General features: G+C 36.0%; 1 protein-coding gene across 1 annotated transcript in view; it reads left to right on the top strand.

Moving 5' to 3' along the window:
* The first annotated feature begins 1,173 nt into the window (after window positions 1-1,173).
* LOC127429248 (zinc finger and BTB domain-containing protein 7C-like) overlaps window positions 1,174-20,651 on the top strand; it is a 42,834-nt gene continuing 23,356 nt past the window's right edge. The window contains exon 1 of the mRNA XM_051678174.1: window positions 1,174-1,365. The gene's annotated coding sequence lies outside the window, so the exon portion shown is untranslated. The remainder of the gene's footprint in view (window positions 1,366-20,651) is intronic.

The raw sequence follows: 20,651 nt of genomic DNA, 5'->3' as shown, positions 1-20,651 counted from the left end.
TCAATTTGACACATGTCACCTACCTAAACGTAGTTGCAGACCAGGTACACCCCTTCATGGCAATGGTATTCCCTGACGGCGTGGCCTCTTTCAGCAGGATAATGCGCCCTGCCACACTGCACACATTGTTAAGGAATGGTTTGAGGAACATGATGAATAGTTCAAGGTGTTTCCTTGGCCTCCAAAATCCACAGATCTCAATCCGATTGAGTATCTGTGGGATGGGCTGGACCAACAAGTTTGATCCACGATGACTCCACCTCGCAACTTACAGGACTTAAAGGATCTGCTGCTAATGATTTGGTGCCGGATTCCACAGGACACCTTCAGGGGTCTTGTAGAGTCCATGCCTCAGTGGGTCGCCACTGTTTTTGCGGCACGCGGATGACCAACAGCATATTAGACAGGTGGTCATAATGTTTTGGTACACACACACACACACACACACACACACACACACATATATAATATATTACAGTATATCTATCTATTATACAAAAATATATTAAAACTGTATATTTAGTGAATGTTTTAGATTATATTGAATACAATCAAATAAAATCAGCATTCCTATGTATTTAATAAAAACAATTAATGTTAGTATTCATTTACAGTAAAGTATACCATGCAAATACCATGGCATTTGAATATGGTATCATAATGGAATATGAATATCACACAAAACCATGGTATTACCTCTTGATACCATCACTGAACCATGGTGTGACCACAGTACTTTTAGTAAGGGTTATATTAACTGAACTGTAGCTATTAGGACTAATAACTGGATTATATACAGTCACTTATTGTGAAATACTGTATGATCTATTCTGCTGACTTAAACGAAAGAAACTCATTCAGTTTCAGAGTGTAATGTGTTTGGCGTTCAGTGTATTGTGTATTATCTGCATTTATTTGGAATGTACAGTGTAAAAAAGTGTGAGCATGTTAGTATCAGTGCATGACATGCTGCCGGTGTCTGTCTGCAGGTATGCCGAGAGGGTTTGTGTGTGTGTTGTGTGTGTGTGTGTGTGTGTGTACATTACTCTCCTCCCATAGTTAGGTGCATGTCAGGTGGACACGTGCGGCCGGCTGCCAACATACTTCTGGTTTGGAGGGAGGGGTGGGTGGGAACTTTTGTTTAGTGTCTCTCTCCCTCTGTCTCTCTCTCTCTCCCCCTCCCAGATTCACTGACACACCTTCTGTGCAAAAACGCAACTCTCCTTATCTCTCTTCCCCTGTCGATCTCGCTGTCTCTCTCGCGACTGTGCTCACATTCTCATGTCTGAGTTGGAGGATAGCAGTCTGTTTCCTGACACGCCGAGACTTCGCTCCAAGACTCAACTCTGCCAGCAACACCTAAAGGTCAGTGACAGCTACTGTCTGTGTCTCTGTCTGTCTGTCTGTAATTCTGTTTCCTATCTATGCCTGTCGTACAGCTCCATCACTGTCCGTGTTGAAATGTGAAAGGTTTGTGTTGGCATGTCTTATGCATCAGTCACTTTGAAACATGCTTGAACCCTCTAAAGTTCATGTAAACAGCACAAGACCCAGAGCTGCAGTGTGCGGGATTCCCCCACCACCCCCTCGTTCTGTGTGGTTTGGCAAATTAGAAATTCTAATAGAGTAAAATGAGATGACAGTTCAGGGACAGGTGTCTGATGCTATCTCAGCATCACCCAGTGTTACCTTTCAAGAGAAACCACATTTAAGAGAAATCAGGCTTTAAGTGAATCCTGTGACGAACATTATCCAAAGAACACAGCAAGTAAACGAAAACTAAATTAAACTGAAAAATGAACACATATATAAAGTGGGAAAATGTTATATTTGCATTAAAAAATTGATTATTGTCAACTCTCATCTAGAAGAAAAGGCTTTAGGTACTGCAAACTCCTGTGGCAAAGTACAGTGAATATACAGTAGCAAAATTTACATTTAGATTAATGTCAACTTTCAATACCATATTTATGTTTGAGTTAGGAATTATTGGTGCATTTTGAATATTGTAACTTCACAATTTGAGCTTTTTTATTAAAAAAACTGAAAAGCTTGATTTGTCAAGTTTCTGATTGCATCAGGAAGACTTACCCTGCAAGAAAAGTCGCATTTAAGAGAAATCAAGTACAGCAAGCGCAGCAAGTACACCAGAACTAAAAAAACAAAAACATAAATAAAAATTTGGGGAGAGAACATATACAGTATACAGCACATAAAGTGGGAAAATATTTATTTTCATAAACAACTGAACTTTTGATTCCAATTTTATTTTTGAGTTTGGAATTATTGGTTATATCTTCAATATTGCAACATCGCAAATTTAGCTTTTTCATTCGAAGAACTGAAGAATTCGCTTTTTTCTTTGAGTTTCCGATTGCACCAGTAAGTGTTCCACCGCAAAAGAACATTTAAAAGAAATCCAGCTTTAAGTACAGCGAATGAATCCTGTGACAAACATTAATTCATTAATTATTCAAAACTAAATTCTAAATGAAACAAACAACATTAAAATTTGGGGAAAGAATTAATCAGTTTAGTGCAGAATATATATTGGCTTTAAAAAGTGACTACACATTATCATCAACTTTTTTTAAAACTATTGTTATTTTAGATTTCGTCTTATAGAGGACGTGTTTCTTTAAAATTATGTAATAAATAGGGCTCTCAAGTGATTCAAAATTTTAATCGAATTAATTACATGGTGTGCCTATTAATAAATCAAATTATAGCCCCTCAAATAACAAAAATTATAATTAGGCAGGTGGTCATAATGTTTTGGTACATACACACACACACACACACACACGCGCGCGCGCGCGTGCGCGCACACACATATATAATATATATATTACAGTATATCCATCTATCTGTCTGTCTGTCTGTATCTGTCTGTCTGTCTGTATCTATCTGTCTGTCTGTCTGTCTATCTATCTATCTGTCTGTCTGTCTTTATCTGTCTGTCTGTCTGTCTCTATCTGTCTGTCTGTGTCTGTCTGTCTATCTGTCTGTCTGTCTGTCTGTATCTGTCTGTCTGTCTGTATCTATCTGTCTGTCTGTCTGTCTATCTATCTATCTGTCTGTCTGTCTTTATCTATCTGTCTGTCTGTCTCTATCTGTTTGTCTGTGTCTGTCTGTCTATCTGTCTGTCTGTCTCTATCTATCTGTCTGTCTGTCTGTCTATCTGTCTCTGTCTATCTGTCTGTCTGTCTGTCTGTCTGTCTCTCTCTCTATCTATCTATCTGTCTGTCTGTCTCTGTCTATCTATCTGTCTGTCTTTATCTATCTGTCTGTCTGTCTCTATCTGTCTGTCTGTGTCTGTCTGTCTATCTGTCTGTCTGTCTCTATCTATCTGTCTGTCTGTCTGTCTATCTGTCTCTGACTATCTGTCTGTCTGTGTGTCTCTGTCTATCTATCTGTCTGTCTATCTATCTATCTGTCTGTACAGTATACTGATATATATATATATATATATATATATATATATATATATATATATATATATCAAAATTCAAATGCATTACATTATTGTGGCAGAGGAGTTCAGCATTGATAAGACAATACAAAAAGTGACTTTAGAATCCAGTATATTGTTTATTTCCATATTATTGCACATAAGTCAATCATTGGCCTACAGTTCACAGAAATCCATTTTGTAATCGAATTCATCAATCAGTCCGAGATTTATTATGAGGGCTTGTTTAAGGATGTGTCAATGAACACCTGCGTCAGACGGACGCTTTTGGAGCATCTGACTTTGGTTCTGTCGTGTCATTAACATAAAATTTTTAGGTCACTCTGTCAAGTTAAACATAGTTTAATACTTAGAAAAACACATCTTGAGATCCCTAAGATCCCTAAGTTCCCTAAGTTTGTGCTCCATCAAGCTGTGTTTTGAACACAAGATCGCATCTTTGTGTTGTGCTGTCTGCTGAAGGGTTGGTTTGTTCTCTGTATAAGCTGCACATTACCTATACAGCTGAAGTTTTGCTTACTGCCCCCTGGAGAAAATAGGTGGTATATCAAGCTGCGTTTTGAATGCAAGAACGAGTCCTTGTGTTGTGCTGTCTGCTCTCGGTAAGTGTGGTTTGTTCTCTGTATAAGCTGCGCGTTGCCTATACAGCTAGAGTTTCACTTACTGCCCCCTGGAGAAAACAGGTGGTACATCAAACTTGAATTGCTCAGGAATCTTCCTTATTACAGGACATGATTAACTGCGTTAATTTGACGCGATATTTTTTATATATAATCGCTCTGAATTAACACGTTAAATCGACAGCCCTAGTTATAAAGTTTAGTTTTTTACATTCTGTTCCACTCGATCGGTCGTCATAAATATTGTAGGTGCGTAGTATGTATTTTCAAAAATGTAAAGTGTACATTCATCTGGAAATCTAGTTAATTTAAAAAGTGATTTAAAATTTGGCATGAAAGTGTTTTGAAAACTATTTTAAAGTTCCGTTCACTATTGTAGTTTGCAAATCATTATTAAGTAGCAACATTTCGGTCAAAGACCTTCTTCGGACTTGCTTTTTCTAAAATATTGCTTTAAAAGCACTTTGATCTGCGAATTTCTATTTTTTAAGTGAGATGTTTCAATGACTATTTTATTTTGCGGAAACTCTGCGTATGATAAAACTCAGAACTGCGCTGCTTAGCTACTGTTTACAAGACTGAAAACAGGAAATACAATTCATCTGCTCTCTTTACTAACATAAACAGAGATTCTATCACTTATTCTTAGCGTAGAATAAATCAAGGGGCTTAAATTATGAAATATTAAAATGAGTGCATTCAGTGTTCTCAGGTTAATGTGTGAATACAGTATACACTTATTAAAGAAGAGAGAAATAGAGAGAGGGCTTTGTTCGGAGTGGTCAGGGACACCGTACATCAGGTGAATGGGAAGACGACCACCAGTGTTAATTATTCATTCATTTTAATTGTGGCTGTGACACTCCATCAGGGCACCAGATTTCCTTTCAATGCCAAACAATGGCATTTTTAAGCACGGCACTGATTACCCGACATTAATAACCGGTATGATGACATAAAACTCTTGCATTAGGAGTCAAACACTCACAGTCAATCTTGCCCACAGGAGATAGAGAGAAAAGACGTGAAGGAGTGGGGTTATGCAGGGATACGCACCACACCTTTGTCTGTTGAGTCACTAGGACAAGGTTTATCAAAGTTGAACCTGATCCGAACGAGTCTTTTGTTACACAGCGGATACTTTTACAATGCCGTGTTCTCAAACATTTGAGAGTGCGGTGCGCCCAGTGCACTCTCCACGGGAGGGTGTGGGAACAAGGTAAGGAGAACAATGATCGGGTTCTCGCAGTGGTTCTAGATCACCACCGGGGTTCATCGCTGTGACCCCTACCCAAAAACATATAGTGGAGTCTAAAAATTTATATTGAAAATCTGGTTTTCAAAATCTGGAAAAAAACATTTAGGATTTTGAATAATTCCTAAAACAAGAAGACATTATGACATAACATAGAGATTAAATATTTAAGATTCTGCACTATTTCTTGGTTACTCAAATAAGCAAATTTGGAACAATGACCATGTCACATTTCCTTGTTTTCAATGAAATGCAAAGATGCTTTTGAACATTCTCAAATCTTGCTGAATAACATGGATCATCAGGTTTTGTTCATGCTGGTTCGAGTGCATGCTGTCATAAAAGCAATTGATGTAATTATTTAATTCAGATTTTCACCTGAGATTGTTATGCTGATTTAATTAATTGAAAATTGAAATATTAATTTAGAAAAATGCAAAATCACTGCATTGCCACTAGTGGTCTCAGACTTGGTCTCGTGAGAAGAATAGCATCTCAGAATGCTATTCTGAGATGCGGATTGGCGCTGTTTTGGCAGCACGAGGGGGTATATATAATACAGTATATATACACCGATCAGCCACAACATTAAAACCACCTGCCTAATATTGTGTAGGTCCCCCTCATGCCGCCAAAACAGCGCCAACCCGCATCTCAGAATAGCATTCTAAGATACTACTCTTCTCACCACAATTGTACAGAGTGGTTATCTGAGTTAACGTAGACTTTGTCAGTTCGAACCAGTCTTGCCATTCTCTGTTGACCTCTCTCATCAACAAGGCATTTGGCACCATTGAGTAAATTCTAGAGACTGTTGTGTGTGAAAATCCCAAGAGATCAGCAGTTACAGAAATACTCAAACCAGCCCACCTGGCACCAACAATCATGCCACGGTCCAAATCACTGAGATCACATTTTTTCCCCATTCTGATGGTTGATGTGAACATTAACTGAAGCTCCTGACCCGTATCTGCTTGATTTTATGCATGGCACTGCTGCCACACGATTGGCTGATTAGATAATCGCATGGATTAGTTGGTGCCAGACGGGCTGGTTTGAGCGGCACGAGGGGGACCTATACAATATTAGGCAGGTGGTTTTAATGTTGTTGCTGATCGGTGTGTGTGTGTAGTATATATATATATATATATATATATATATATATATATATATATATATAGTGCCAAGAAGACATTCAAACTTGACTATATAGAGGAAGTAAAAGTCGTAACAAGGCCTTGTTATTACTTTTACTTCCTCTAGATTTTCAGTTTACTTCCTCTAGATTGTCAAGTTTGATCGTCTTCTCGGCACTCCGCAAAGGCCCACGAGGAGCCCCAGCGAGGCCGATCCGAGGACCTCACTAAACCATCCAATCGGTAGTTGCGATGGGCGGTTTGATGAAGAGAGAGTTTGTGTGTTGGTCGAGGGGTGTGTGTGTGTGATTTAGGTAAATCTCATCTGTCAAATCACTGTGGATTGTCCTTACCTCACCTTTACAGAGAGACAGTTAAACTATCCCTGGCAACATTTGGAAATCTGCCATTAGCACTGTGCCACAGAAAAAGTTTTTAACATGAAATGCGCTTGATGAGGTCATAACTCAATTCTTTTGTTAACCTCCTCTGAATAACCAGCTATTAAATCAGCTTAAACTAATTGAGAAATCTGTCCATGTCCTCATTTAATAGATAATGCTGGATATGTACAGCCATTCACCCAGTTATCTGTGCCTGAACATGGTGTCATACCATGAAAATTATACTGTATAAAGTCTTACATTGTTCATTGCCATGGTCACAGAGCGACGTTAACAGCTATTTATATCCTCCTAGTATTGTGATCAGTGGGATTATATGAACAAATTTACGTTAAGTATTCAGCATGTTTTTTTAAATCACTCCTACACATCGCATGCTCACTGCTGTTGGTCACATGAATAATCACCCACCAAAACAGGAAATTAACTACAAATTTGGAAAGAGAACTTTTTTTTTTTTTTTTTTGCTTATAGTATACTTCTACACAGGAAATCTGTTTTAACAAATACAAAACTGATTCAACACAACATGATCAGTCCTTAAGAATCATAATTTGTGATTTGGTTCTATATAATTACTATAATATACTATAATTTACTATATACTGTAGTATAACAGACCTAGCTTTGATAAATTTGCTGTACTTTAAATACACCTCACTATACTAAGTTACTATGCTGAATGTTATACTAAATGCACTAAATGCTATACCATACCATACCTTACTATATACTATAGTTCCGATTCTATAAATTACTATACTATAAACTATAATCTGTAATCTGGACTATACTACAAAAAAAACTTTGCTAGACTTTACTATTACTACACTTTACTGTATACTTTAGATCCTATATTACATTTTACTCTACTAAATATTATAAACTGTGATTTAAACCTAGACACTATAGCAGAACTTTGCTAAACTTAACTGTACTTTAATTCTACCTTACTATACTGTTACTTTACTACATATAACTATACTATTATCTGCTACTACAATTACTATACTATACTATAAACTATATTATAACCGATCTTTGCTAGACTTTACTGTACTATAATTTTACCTTACTATATACTATAGTTACTATGCTACAAGTTACTATCCTATATACTATAATCTGTGATTTGGACCTATATTCTACAATTACTATACTATACTATACTATAAAAGAACGTTGCTAGACTTTAATGTACTATAACTACATCTTACTATATACACTATACTATACTATACTATAAAAGAACGTTGCTAAACTTTAATGTACTATAACTACATCTTACTACTATATACACTATGCTATACTATAAAAGAATGTTGCTAGTCTTTAATGTACTATAACTACATCTTACTACTATATACACTATGCTATACTATAAAAGAATGTTGCTAGTCTTTAATGTACTATAACTACATCTTACTACTTTATACACTATACTATACTATATACTATAATCTGTGATCTCGACCTATGTTGTACAATTACTATACTATACTATACTATACTATAAAAGAATGTTGCTAGACTTTAATGTACTATAACTACATCTTACTACTATATACACTATATTATAATATTATACTATAATCTGTGATCTCGACCTATATTGTACAATTACTATACTATACTATACTATACTATACTATAAAAGTACGTCGCTAGACTTTAATGTACTATAACTACATCTTACTACTATATACACTATACTATACTATATACTATAATCTGTGATCTCGACCTATATTGTACAATTACTATACTATACTATACTATACTATACTATACTATACTATAAAAGAATGTTGCTAAACTTTAATGTACTATAACTACATCTTACTATATACACTATACTATATTATACTATACTATAAAAGAACGTTGCTAGACTTTAATGTACTATAACAACATCTTACTATATACACTATACTATACTATATACTATAATCTGTGATCTCGACCCATATTGTACAATTACTATACTATACTATACTATAAAAGAACGTTGCTAGACTTTAATGTACTATAACAACATCTTACTATATACACTATACTATACTATATACTATAATCTGTGATCTCGACCCATATTGTACAATTACTATACTATACTTTACTATACTATAAAAGAACGTTGCTAGACTTTAATGTACTATAACTACATCTTACTACTATATACACTATATTATAATATTATACTATAATCTGTGATCTCGACCTATATTGTACAATTACTATACTATACTATACTATACTATACTATAAAAGTACGTTGCTAGACTTTAATGTACTATAACTACATCTTACTATATACACTATACTATACTATATACTATAATCTGTGATCTCGACCTATATTGTACAATTACTATACTATACTATACTATACAATAAAAGAATGTTGCTAAACTTTAATGTACTATAACTACATCTTACTATATACACTATACTATATACTATAATCTGTGATCTCGACCTATATTGTACAATTACTATACTATACTATACTATACTATACTATAAAAGTACGTTGCTAGACTTTAATGTACTATAACTACATCTTACTATATACACTATACTATATACTATAATCTGTGATCTCGACCTATATTGTACAATTACTATACTATACTATACTATACTGTACTTTACTTTACTATAAAAGAACGTTGCTAGACTATAATGTACTATAACTTCATTTTACTATATACACTAAAATATACTATACTATACTATATACTATAATCTGTGATTTAGACCTATATACTGTAAAATAACTTTGCTAAACTTTACTGTACTTTAACAATACCTTAGTATGGGTTCTGGGTAGCTCAGCGAGTAAAGACGCTGACTACCACCCCTGGAGTTCATGAGTTTGAATCCAGGGTGTGCTGAGTGACACCAGCCAGGTCTCCTAAGCAACCAAATTGGCCTGGTTGCTAGGGAGGGTAGAGTCACATGGGGTAACCTCCTTGTGGTCGCTATAATGTGGTTCGCTCTCGGTCGGGCACGTGGTGAGTTGTGTGTGGATGCTGTGGTGGATGGCGTGAAGCCTCCACACATGCTATGTCTCCGTGGTAACACGCTCAACAAGCCACGTGATAAGATGCACGGATTGACGGTCTCGGACGTGGAGGCAACTGAGATTCATCCTCCACTACCTGGATTGAGGCACGTCACTACGCCACCACGAAGACTTAGTGTGCATTGGGAATTGGGCATTCAAAATTGGGGAGAAAAGGGGAGAAAATTAAAAAATCAAAAAACAATACCTAACTATTACATGTTAATATACTATTATCTGTGATTTAGACAACTACTACAAGTACTATACTCTACCATACTATATACTATACTACTTTAACAGATCTTTGCTAGACTTTACTGTATTACATACTATAGTTACTATACTACAAGTTACTATACTATATACTATAATTTGAGATCTAGACCTATTTACATTACTATAACAGAACTTTGCTAAACTTTACTATACTGTACTATACTATATACTATACGTTAGCACTTTACAATAAGGTTCCATTGTTAACATTAGCAAATGCATTAGGTAAAAAACAATTAACAATATATATTTTTACAGCATTTATTAATCTTGTTAATGTTAGTTAAGAAAAATGCAATTGTTCATTGTTAGTTAATTTTAGTTCATAGTTTATTAACTAATGTTATCAACTTTGGATTTTAAAAATGTATTACTATATGTGGAAATTAACACTAACTAAGATTAATAAATGCTGTAAAAGTATTGTTCATTGTTAGTTCATGTAAACTAATGTTGTTAAATAATGTCAACAAATGGAACCTTATTTTAAAGTGTTACCTACTATTCTATAACAACATTTTGCTTGACTTTTCTGTACTATAACTATACTTTACTATATTCTATAGTTTCTGTCCTATGTTACTATATTAAGTTTACTAGACTTTACTATTTTGTGACTAAACTTTACAATATACTATGCTATAACTGAACTTATTAGTTGTAGTGCATTTTGTCTTCTCACAAACTTGCTCTTAGTGGTTGATCTCTTTATCCCAAAAATATTAATGTGAAAAATGTAATTAAAAATATTGATTATTGCCATTATAACACCTCTACAGTACTGTGGGGTAAAATATCACAATACTTTGAAATATTGACTTATCCTCGACCACTATTTAATATACTTCATATATGATATACTCTGCTAAAACTAACTCTTGATCAATACTTTACTATGACTAAACTTTATACGTCTTTGTGCCACAAAAGTGCTGTTTAGCTCTGTTTTTTTTTTGTTTGTTTATCCCTAAATTGTGTTCGATTGAATCCTTTCCATGAAGGTCTGTTTGTGTTTGAATATTCTCATCTGTTCTATAAAGAGAGTCTGATCTGAAAGCAGCTGATTGGAGAAACATCTAAACTGCTGTAGGTGTTTCCTGTGTGAGAAGAGTCCCTGTAACCTATGCAACTTCCTAACACATACATACACACACACACACACACACACACACACACTCTCTCTCTCTCTCTCTCTCTCTCTCTCTCACACCCACACCCACACACACACACACCCACACACAAACAACCCCCCCCCCCCCCCACACACACACACACACCCACACACCCACACACATGTTGGTTTTGCTATACTTGTGAGGACCCTCCATAGACATAATGATTTTTATACTGTACAAACTATAGATTCTATCCCCTACCCCTAAACCTAACCCTCACAAAAAGCTTTCTGCATTTTTACATTTTCAAAAAACAGCATCATTTAATATGTCATTTACCTTGTGGGGACCACCCAAAAGGTCCTCACAACCAGATATTTCCTCACAGAACAGGTTGATTTTCAATACTTGGTCCTCGCAAGTATAGCAAAACCTGTACACACACACACACACACACACAAATACACATAAACTCTCTCTCTCTCTGTCTCTCTCTCTCAATGACTGAAACTAAAGAACAAGCATGTTTGAAACACAACAACAAGTAAAACTCTCACACACATTATTGAGGGCGACACACCACAACACACATTTATGTAGGGAAATACTGTCAATCACCGAACCACACACACACACACACACACACACACACACACACACACACACACAGTGAGAGGGAAAGCGGGCCATTTTGTAATGCTGCTGTAAGATTTTGGTTTTGAAACTGGGTCCACCCACTGGTGTGAGAAAAGAGAGGAGAGAAGGAGAGGCACAGAGGACAGGTAGAGGGAGAGAGAGCAAGAGAGAGAAATGAGTGTGTGGGCTCACTCACTCGCTCAGTTTTAAATAAGGACACATTGATCCTCCCACCCCAACCCCACATTACACACACACACACTCCAGCAGAATACTTTAGGTAACATATTGGGCTGTTTTTAAGCCTGGCGGGTTGACAGCGCAGTTGTAACGTGCGACAGGATGCCCGCTTTGGTTTCAGATGCGATCAGTGCAGAACGGTCATAGAATTGGTTTACAACAGCTGTTTAGTATTGTTCTCAGTAGTCTTTGCCTAAAAGTTTCAACCTGGTCTCATTGAATCACATTACTGTACCTATGTTTTTGCTAAATTATTTATTTGTTTCCTGGTGAAATGAACACTAGAGGCGCTACAACCTGAACACTAGAGGTGCTACAACAACAATTACTTTTATTCACTTTCGCACAAATCACGAGTAAAATGTCAAGATTTTCAGTTCATAAACGCTTACTTTTCGCCCTGTTCCACACAATTGTCATCATTATTATAACCACATTTAGGGGCAGTGGTGGCTCAGCAGTTAAGGCTCTGGGTTACTGATCAGAAGGTTGGGGGTTCAAGCCCCAGCGCTGCCAAGATACCACTGTTGGGCCCTTGACCCTATCTGCTCCAGGGACGCCATATCATGGCTGACCCTGCACTCTGACCCCAGCTTAGCTGGGATATGTGAAGCAAAAAAAGAATTTCACTGTACATGTGTGATAAATAAATACAATTATTATTATTATTAATTATTTTAACTTTGTAAAAATACAAATATTCTACATTATATTAATTAATATTATATCATGAAATTGTATACAGTATATATTAATGATATGAGCTATCACAATTTGAAATAATGTGTACAATTTACAAGTAAAAACATTGAGTTTACATTCATTTGTATAAGAAACGCTAAAAAGGTTACTGTCACTTTAAGAGTTTAATGAGTGCCTCACAGTGTTCCAGTTCAGCGAACATTAACAAGAATCTCTCAGTTTCTTTAGCGCATCCATGCTGTGAGAGATTCAAATTAATATTTCTTTTTACTTTTTTATCTGACTGTAAAGAACAGAGAGGATATTAAGACACATTATTCAATGAAAGTGGGTCACCTCATCTTTGATGGACACACATTACACGGAGGAAATGATCCGCTTTGAAGCACTTATCATCAAAACAAGGCAATTTTCTAGGTATTCCAGTACTTACATTTCTAAAAGCCAAATTCAAGCACTTTAAGGACCTCGTGTGAACCCTGTAAACCAGGGTTCCCCAATTAGTTTTCACCAAGAGCCATATTCTGTCAACAATACAAAGCCAAGGGCCACCACCCTCGATGTTATGAAAACGTGTTTGTGCTTCTGCTAATATTATTATTATTATTTTTACTATTGTTGTTTTGATTGTTTTTGTTAAAAGAGTCATGACATAAATATCCAGTTTTTTTATACGTTTGTTCTCAGTATTAGTAGCCTGTTTTATTTATTCAAACAATTATGAACATTTTGTTTGTATACAGAAAAGCAAAACTACACAACTTTGCCTGTTGAAAGAAATTAAAATAATAAAAACTGAATGAAATAATGAAAAACAAAAAACTTTAATGAACAATCTGGATCTCCATGTTCTCCATGGAACCGTTCCTGCTCATCTCCAAACGGGACCTACTCCCTGCACTTTCCCTAATTGCAAATTCAGTTATTAGACCTGTTAGCATTAATATTGTTATTGTTCTTCCTTTGATTAATGGGGTCAAACTGTACCTGTATTAATTGACATATACTCCCCATTCAATGAGAGAAGTGACAGTGATGGGCTGAAGCAACCTCTGATGTTGGGACTTTACTCTGACTTTCCTCAAGATGTGCACTATCCTGGTTCTTGATGTTATTCATTATAGAAAACCATGACTCACAGATGTAGGTGCAGCTGGCACCCCCAAAAATTATATAATTGAACTGTTTGTACTGCAAACACCTGGTCTGTTTTTGAATGGCTGCTTATGGTGTTTTGTCTTAATATACATTATTTAATGAATATCATATTCTCCTGGCATTAAAAATAGCAGAGAAGTTCGGCAATTCATTTGCACTAAGTTCGTGGTAAAAATATCCCATAAAAAAAATCTTTACATGCAATATTTTACTGTACACAAACGAACTTCAGAACCACACTGCTATTTGTATTGTGAGGAAAATATAACAAAGTATTGTAATAATTTCAAAAAAGTAAAGACTGTGAGCCAGTGATTTCTCATTTTTTATATTAGTCCTATGCATCGTATTTTGTACTGTACTATACATGTTATTCTTAATGTGCACTATTGTGCATGTGTATTTGTATCACAGAACCTTGTGTTATATTATCCAGGCATTAATCCAGACATTATAAAAAGAGTAGTTGGGTTCGGGAGTCCGTTTACTCGTAACAAAATACATGTTCAAATATAAACAGGATGATATTTATGCAACATGCATCAAAACCATGGAAAGAACATAATAAAACAGTTATGCCAAAATAGGTAAATAAATGCCTTAACAGCGTTCATCTAGCATTCACAGCTGGGTAGGGCAGGAGACTGGGAAAATGTTTGTAGAACAGCAACAATGCCGCCTACTGTACGAGGATGAAATTGTGTTTGGTTTTTATTTTTCACGGACTCTGTGTGCGTTTCGTCGGAGGTTCGTCTCGCAAAATCGTCACAGATTTGGTGTGATCAGGCCTTTGGCGCGGGCCAAACAGTTGTCTCTCGCGGGCCGGATCTGGCCCGCGGGCCAGCTATTGGTGAACCCTGCTGTAAACAGTGTAGAAAAAAGTGTAGCAGTGGTAAAATCAAGTGATAGAGAGATTATGATGTTTGACGGGTCATTTCATTTATGATCACATGGACAGAAAACAATGTTGCAAATTTCGAAATATCGAGTTATGCCACGATATGGTATGCCATTTTTTTGGTTCACGATATATCGAAATTCGATATATCATCCCATCCCTAGTAGGGAGGTCAGTTTTGTTGATTTAATACTTGATAGAGCATTAATATTAAAAACCTCATCTGTTTAGGAGAACATTTAACTCGCTTTCACCATGGAACTGCCGCGATACGTGTAAAAAACACGAAATGTCATTTTCCAAAAATGTCGCCACAGTCACGTAATTTTCATGAGATCAGGCTGAAAAGCAACAACTCTTGTGCTGTTTCAAACCTATGTGACTTTATTCTGTGGAACACAAAACGAGATGTTAGGCAGAATGTTCCAGGCGCTCTTTTCCATTCAATAAATTGTGAATGAGGACGGATGCCGTCAAGCTGTAAAAATACCATAAAAAACATCATGAAAGTAGCCCATATGACTCAAGTCTTCTGAAGCCATACAACAGCTTTGTGTGAGGAACAGACCAAAATATACAGTAAGTCTTTATTTACAGAATATTTTTCCTCCGCCACAGCTCTCAAATCTCATTTTCACTTCTGTGGTGCTCGTTTGTTCACTGTATCCTGTATCGTCACTGTTACCTCGATTTTTTGCAATGAATTAATTTTTGTGGTAATCAACATTATGCCACAAATGCTGTCAATTGAGCTTAACTTGTATTAAACCCGGAATATTCCTTTAAGCATATTAGCAATATAGATTTCTAACAACTGTGTGTGAGCATGTGTGTGTCTCTAAACACATAGGTCGGTTCATGCAAAAATGCAAGCACAATATCACATCATAACTGATCGGTATAAAAGCTTGCATCTTGTGTGTTAGTGTGTGTGTGTGTGTGTGTGTGTGTGCACGCTTTGACAGACATCTGTCTCCTGTGCCCTGCAGCCTTGTTGGTTTTAATTAGGTAGAGCCAGAGGGCCCGAGGGCAGACAGAGGCTAGTTATAGTCACACACACACACACACACACATGCATGGGCCAGTCTCCCCCTCACAATCCTCCACAAAAAAATTTCCTTTCAGACGGAGCATCTGAAAAAAACACAAATCACACACCCTCACACACACTCCATCCATCTGGAACACACACACACACACACACACACACACACACGTGAGAGATGTACTGTATGTGTTTTAAATGCACGATTAGCTTGATTAATGAATTGGGTTTTAGGGATATGCATTTTGGTGATTTTGAATACTCAAGTACTCCACAGATATAATGCCTTTACGAACACATGAACGTCAGCACAATGCTGCAAGTACAAAAAAACTCTAGATTATCTTTGAGCCCCGACTTTCAGAGTTTAGGTGCATGTCAATGTTAAGAATGTTGATATTCACCGTGTACAGCGCTGATGCAGGTCGCACGGCAATGTCTCGACCAAAACATCACTTAACAAATCATTCAATTAAAAAAAGCCTCATTTTGGCACGTTTGATTTCAGTTGTTTCTTCTTGCCGTGCAAGGTACTATGGCTGTTTTCATGACAAACTCCAGGTTAAAATATAAAAACTGGTAAAACAGCTAAATAAAAAGATTTAAAATAAAAACTCTTAAACTGATTCTGGACTGGTTTCAGTCCAGACCATTTCAAGGGTGTCGGCCGAATAAAACAAATTTCTCAGTGGACTAAAAATACCACAGTCAAATAAAACATGTTTGATTGAAAGTGGTGCATTTAGTTGATTCTGGACTGATATCAGTGTGAAATATTTTGAAGTAAAAAAAAAAAAAAAAAGCTGTATAATTCCCAGACAGAATGACTAGCACAACATTTTTGTAGTATAAACTCGGACAGACAGACTTGACAAAAACAAAAACACAGATAGACAAAAGGCAAAAAAAGAAAGCTAAACAAAAAAAGCATTTTAGGGCGAGTCATTTAAAGAATCGTCCGCCCCAGAATGCTTCTGTGCTGTAAAGAATTGTGGAAAATAATTATAGAAATAAATAAACATATGTTTTCTTAGTTATTTGTAAGCAAAAATTGCAACACTTTGGTATCCATGCCCTCTGATTTAGTTTGTTGTTTTAACGATTATTTTAACGTATTCAACGATAATTTAATGTTTGATTGATTTGTATTGATTGTGCTATCATTGCATAGCATCACCTTACAGCACAAAATAAACACCAGAATGAGATAACCAAATTTTTGTCTGAATTTTGCACCAAATATTCAAAGTGGAAACTCGGACACACAGCCTGATAAACTCTACCAAGACAAAAACACAGATAGACAAAGGGAAAAACAAAAACGTCTTTAAGGGTTTGTGGTGTTTGATTTAAAGGATCATCAACCCCAGAACGCTTTTGTGGAAAATCGTTATAGAAATGAACTAGGGCTGTCGATTTAAGGCGTTAATTCAGTGCGATTAATTATATAAAAAATAATGCGTTAAAAAAATTAACGCAATTTAATCGTGTCCCCGGACTGTAATAAGGAAGATTCCTGAGCAATTCAAGTTTGAAGTACCAGCTGTTTTCTTCAGGGGGCAGTAAGCGAAACTCTAGCTGTACAGGCAACGTGCAGCTTATACAGAGAACAAACCAACCCTTCAGCAGACAGCACGATGGAGCACAAATCTGAATTTAAGGATCTCGAGACGTGTTTTTCTAAGTATTAAACTATGTTTAACTTGACACAGCGACCCAAAAATGGTATGTTTATGACGCGATGCAACCAAAGTGAGACGTTCCAAAAGTGTCCGTCTGATGCAGGTATATATATATATATATATATATGAACTTATTTAAATATAACTATTTATAATTATTTTATCATTATATATTGAATTATTGTTATTTGAGGGGCTTTCTCAGCAAATATTTATATATGCGATTAATTGTGATTAATTTTAATTGCAAAAAAATGTATCGATTGACAGCCCTAAAATGAACATATGTGATAAAAACAAAATTATTATTCAATGATAATTTCATATCTGATTGATTTTTATTGATTGCATTATCATTGTATTGCGTCATGTTACAGCGCAAAATAAACACCAGAATGAGATTTTTGTATTAGATGTTAATTTCATGTCTGACTTTTTTTTTTATGGTGTGCAAAAGCAACTAAAATGTTTATCATTTATCGCTCATATTGCTCATTAAACCATGTTACAGTGCAAAATAAACACTTGATCAGATTTTTGTCTGGCAAACTGAATAATTCCCGCATGCTTTTACCGGTGCCAAATTTTTTCCACTGAAACGTTGACACATGTACTGACAAAATTAATCAAGACAAAAACACAGAAAGACCAAAGACAAAAAAAGTAAGATAGACAAAAACCCTCGTCTTATCAGCATCATTTCCAAAAACGTTTAGCTGTTTGTGACTCTATATGTGTGTGTCCAGAACACACCAGATAACACTGACGAAACCGACCACAAGACACAACAATACCAGTGAAAACAGGAGCTGCTGTGTCAAAATCCTCCCTTAACGACCCATGGAGGGGTTCACGGATGACCTTGTCACATATTTTAGGCTCCGTGTGTGTGTATTTGTCCTTGGACGACTGTTTCCCACCCTAGTCAGTGGGTTTGTCTGTAAGTGGGCAGAGATGACACACATTTTTCCCACAAGCCCACACCCTACAGTACTAAAAGCCCCGCTCCCAGAATGCATCTGTGCACAGCGTCCAAAACGGCAGAGATTTGGCTGACACAAAACAACCAAAATAACAGCACATCTCATAGAGAACACAATGAATTTACAGATCAGATAAACAAAAAGCCTTTAAAATTATTGTTATAATGTGCTAACTGAGCAATAGTAATAGTGATGTTAACTACAAATAAAGAAACATCTACACTTACTGGAAATGAGGTCTACAAGGTCACAACACAGCATTTTGTGGGAGTCAAATCACAGTCTTAGTAAAGTGAATCGCCTCTTCTGTTTCTGAGGTCTCTGGCCTTTCTTGTACCGCTGCTGTGAAACAAACCAGTAAAGCACATTAGATCAAAGTTTCCAGATCTCACGAGAGAAACAAGCGACCTAGTCTGGAAAAACGAGCCCAAGTAAGCCACTTGCCTCACCTGAACATGCCAAATTTAAATGATGCATGTATAAAATAATGCCTCTTCAATAAATATACCCTTAATAATTACATACAGTATATCAGCTATAGGTCAGACTTTATTGTGCTTTGGGAGCAGAGAACCAGCGAGCCCAAATTATGCGAGATTGCGACTGCCCATATTTATCAGCGACTCTATGAAAAAACAAGCCCAAATGGCAACAATGCATTAGATCTAACTGCACTTTGACTGATGTAAAACACGGCTGAGAGATCACCTTTCTTGACTAAAGTAAACACATATGCCCTAAATATACACTCAGTGTTGCCACAAGGGGCGCTATAGCGGATATTACCATATTCTGTCTTCTTCTATGGTCCGTTTTCTCATTCTGGTCAAAAACTGTCATGGTGGAGCAACAGTCTGAAAGCAATATTTCTGATCTCTCAAACATGTTATATTTAACTCCTTTAATCAGTAGTTCCCAGCCTTTTTGCCTTATGAACTTACATATATATATTTATATTTATGATGGATGGACAGATGGATGGACGGATGGGAAGGCAGACAGACAGACAGATAGATAGATAGATTGGTAGACTGTGAGAGAGAGAGCACTATCATCAAAGGCCGTGAGAAACGCAAAAAAAAAAAAAAAAAAAAATGCAAAAGTATAACTACTGATAATAAATAATGTGATTATTCTAATATGATTTTTAGAACTCGCATTCCCTTCCATACGCCGGGATTTTGCATAACCGCGATAGAAACGATACTTGAAAATTTCTGCCGGTTGACACATATCTACTGGTATATCATTTTTAGGGATGCACCGATGTATCTGCTGCCGATATATATATCAGCCAATTATTGACCACATTAAACTTAGAGGCATATCTATAATATACCATGAAAAAAACCATCCAGCAGACTTTGACTTCTGAGATATCAGAAATTATATATATATTGGAAATTATTTATTGTTAGAACTGTAAAAAAGCTTTTGTACCTCTTAAGCATTCCTAAGTAAAACAGGGATCTATTGACAAAATAAAGAAAGAGGAAAAATATTGGCAGGCTATAGTTTTTTGTTAAAATCGGTATCGGTTTCACACACACAAAAAAAATAAGATCGATACCGATATATCGGTTTTACCAATTAATCGGTGCTGATATTTGCTTTTTGGAACTATCGGAACAAATATTAGCACAGTTTAATCGGTAAAACCGATATATCGGTATACATCTAACGATTAGGTATGCACCGAAATGAAAATTTTATCTGCAAAAATCCATGTCGATAGTTGCCGATAGTTTTTTCATCATTTTGTAATTTCAAAATAAGAGTCCCCGGTGTGTTACAGGCTTGTTTATACTTAAAAGTCCCACATTATGTACCAAATCTTCATTTTTCTGGATATTATTGGGATTTTGGTTGAATAAAAACTGCATCTGGGATTTTATTCATTTTGGACTATTTGTCTTTGCCCGCCAAGTAAAGAAATATATATTTTTTTGACATCCTATT

This window comes from Myxocyprinus asiaticus, chromosome 38, assembly GCF_019703515.2.
Source record: "Myxocyprinus asiaticus isolate MX2 ecotype Aquarium Trade chromosome 38, UBuf_Myxa_2, whole genome shotgun sequence".
NCBI lineage: Eukaryota > Metazoa > Chordata > Actinopteri > Cypriniformes > Catostomidae > Myxocyprinus > Myxocyprinus asiaticus.
The sequence above is the reverse complement of the archived record's forward strand: the minus strand, read 5'-3'. Positions and strand labels throughout refer to the sequence as shown.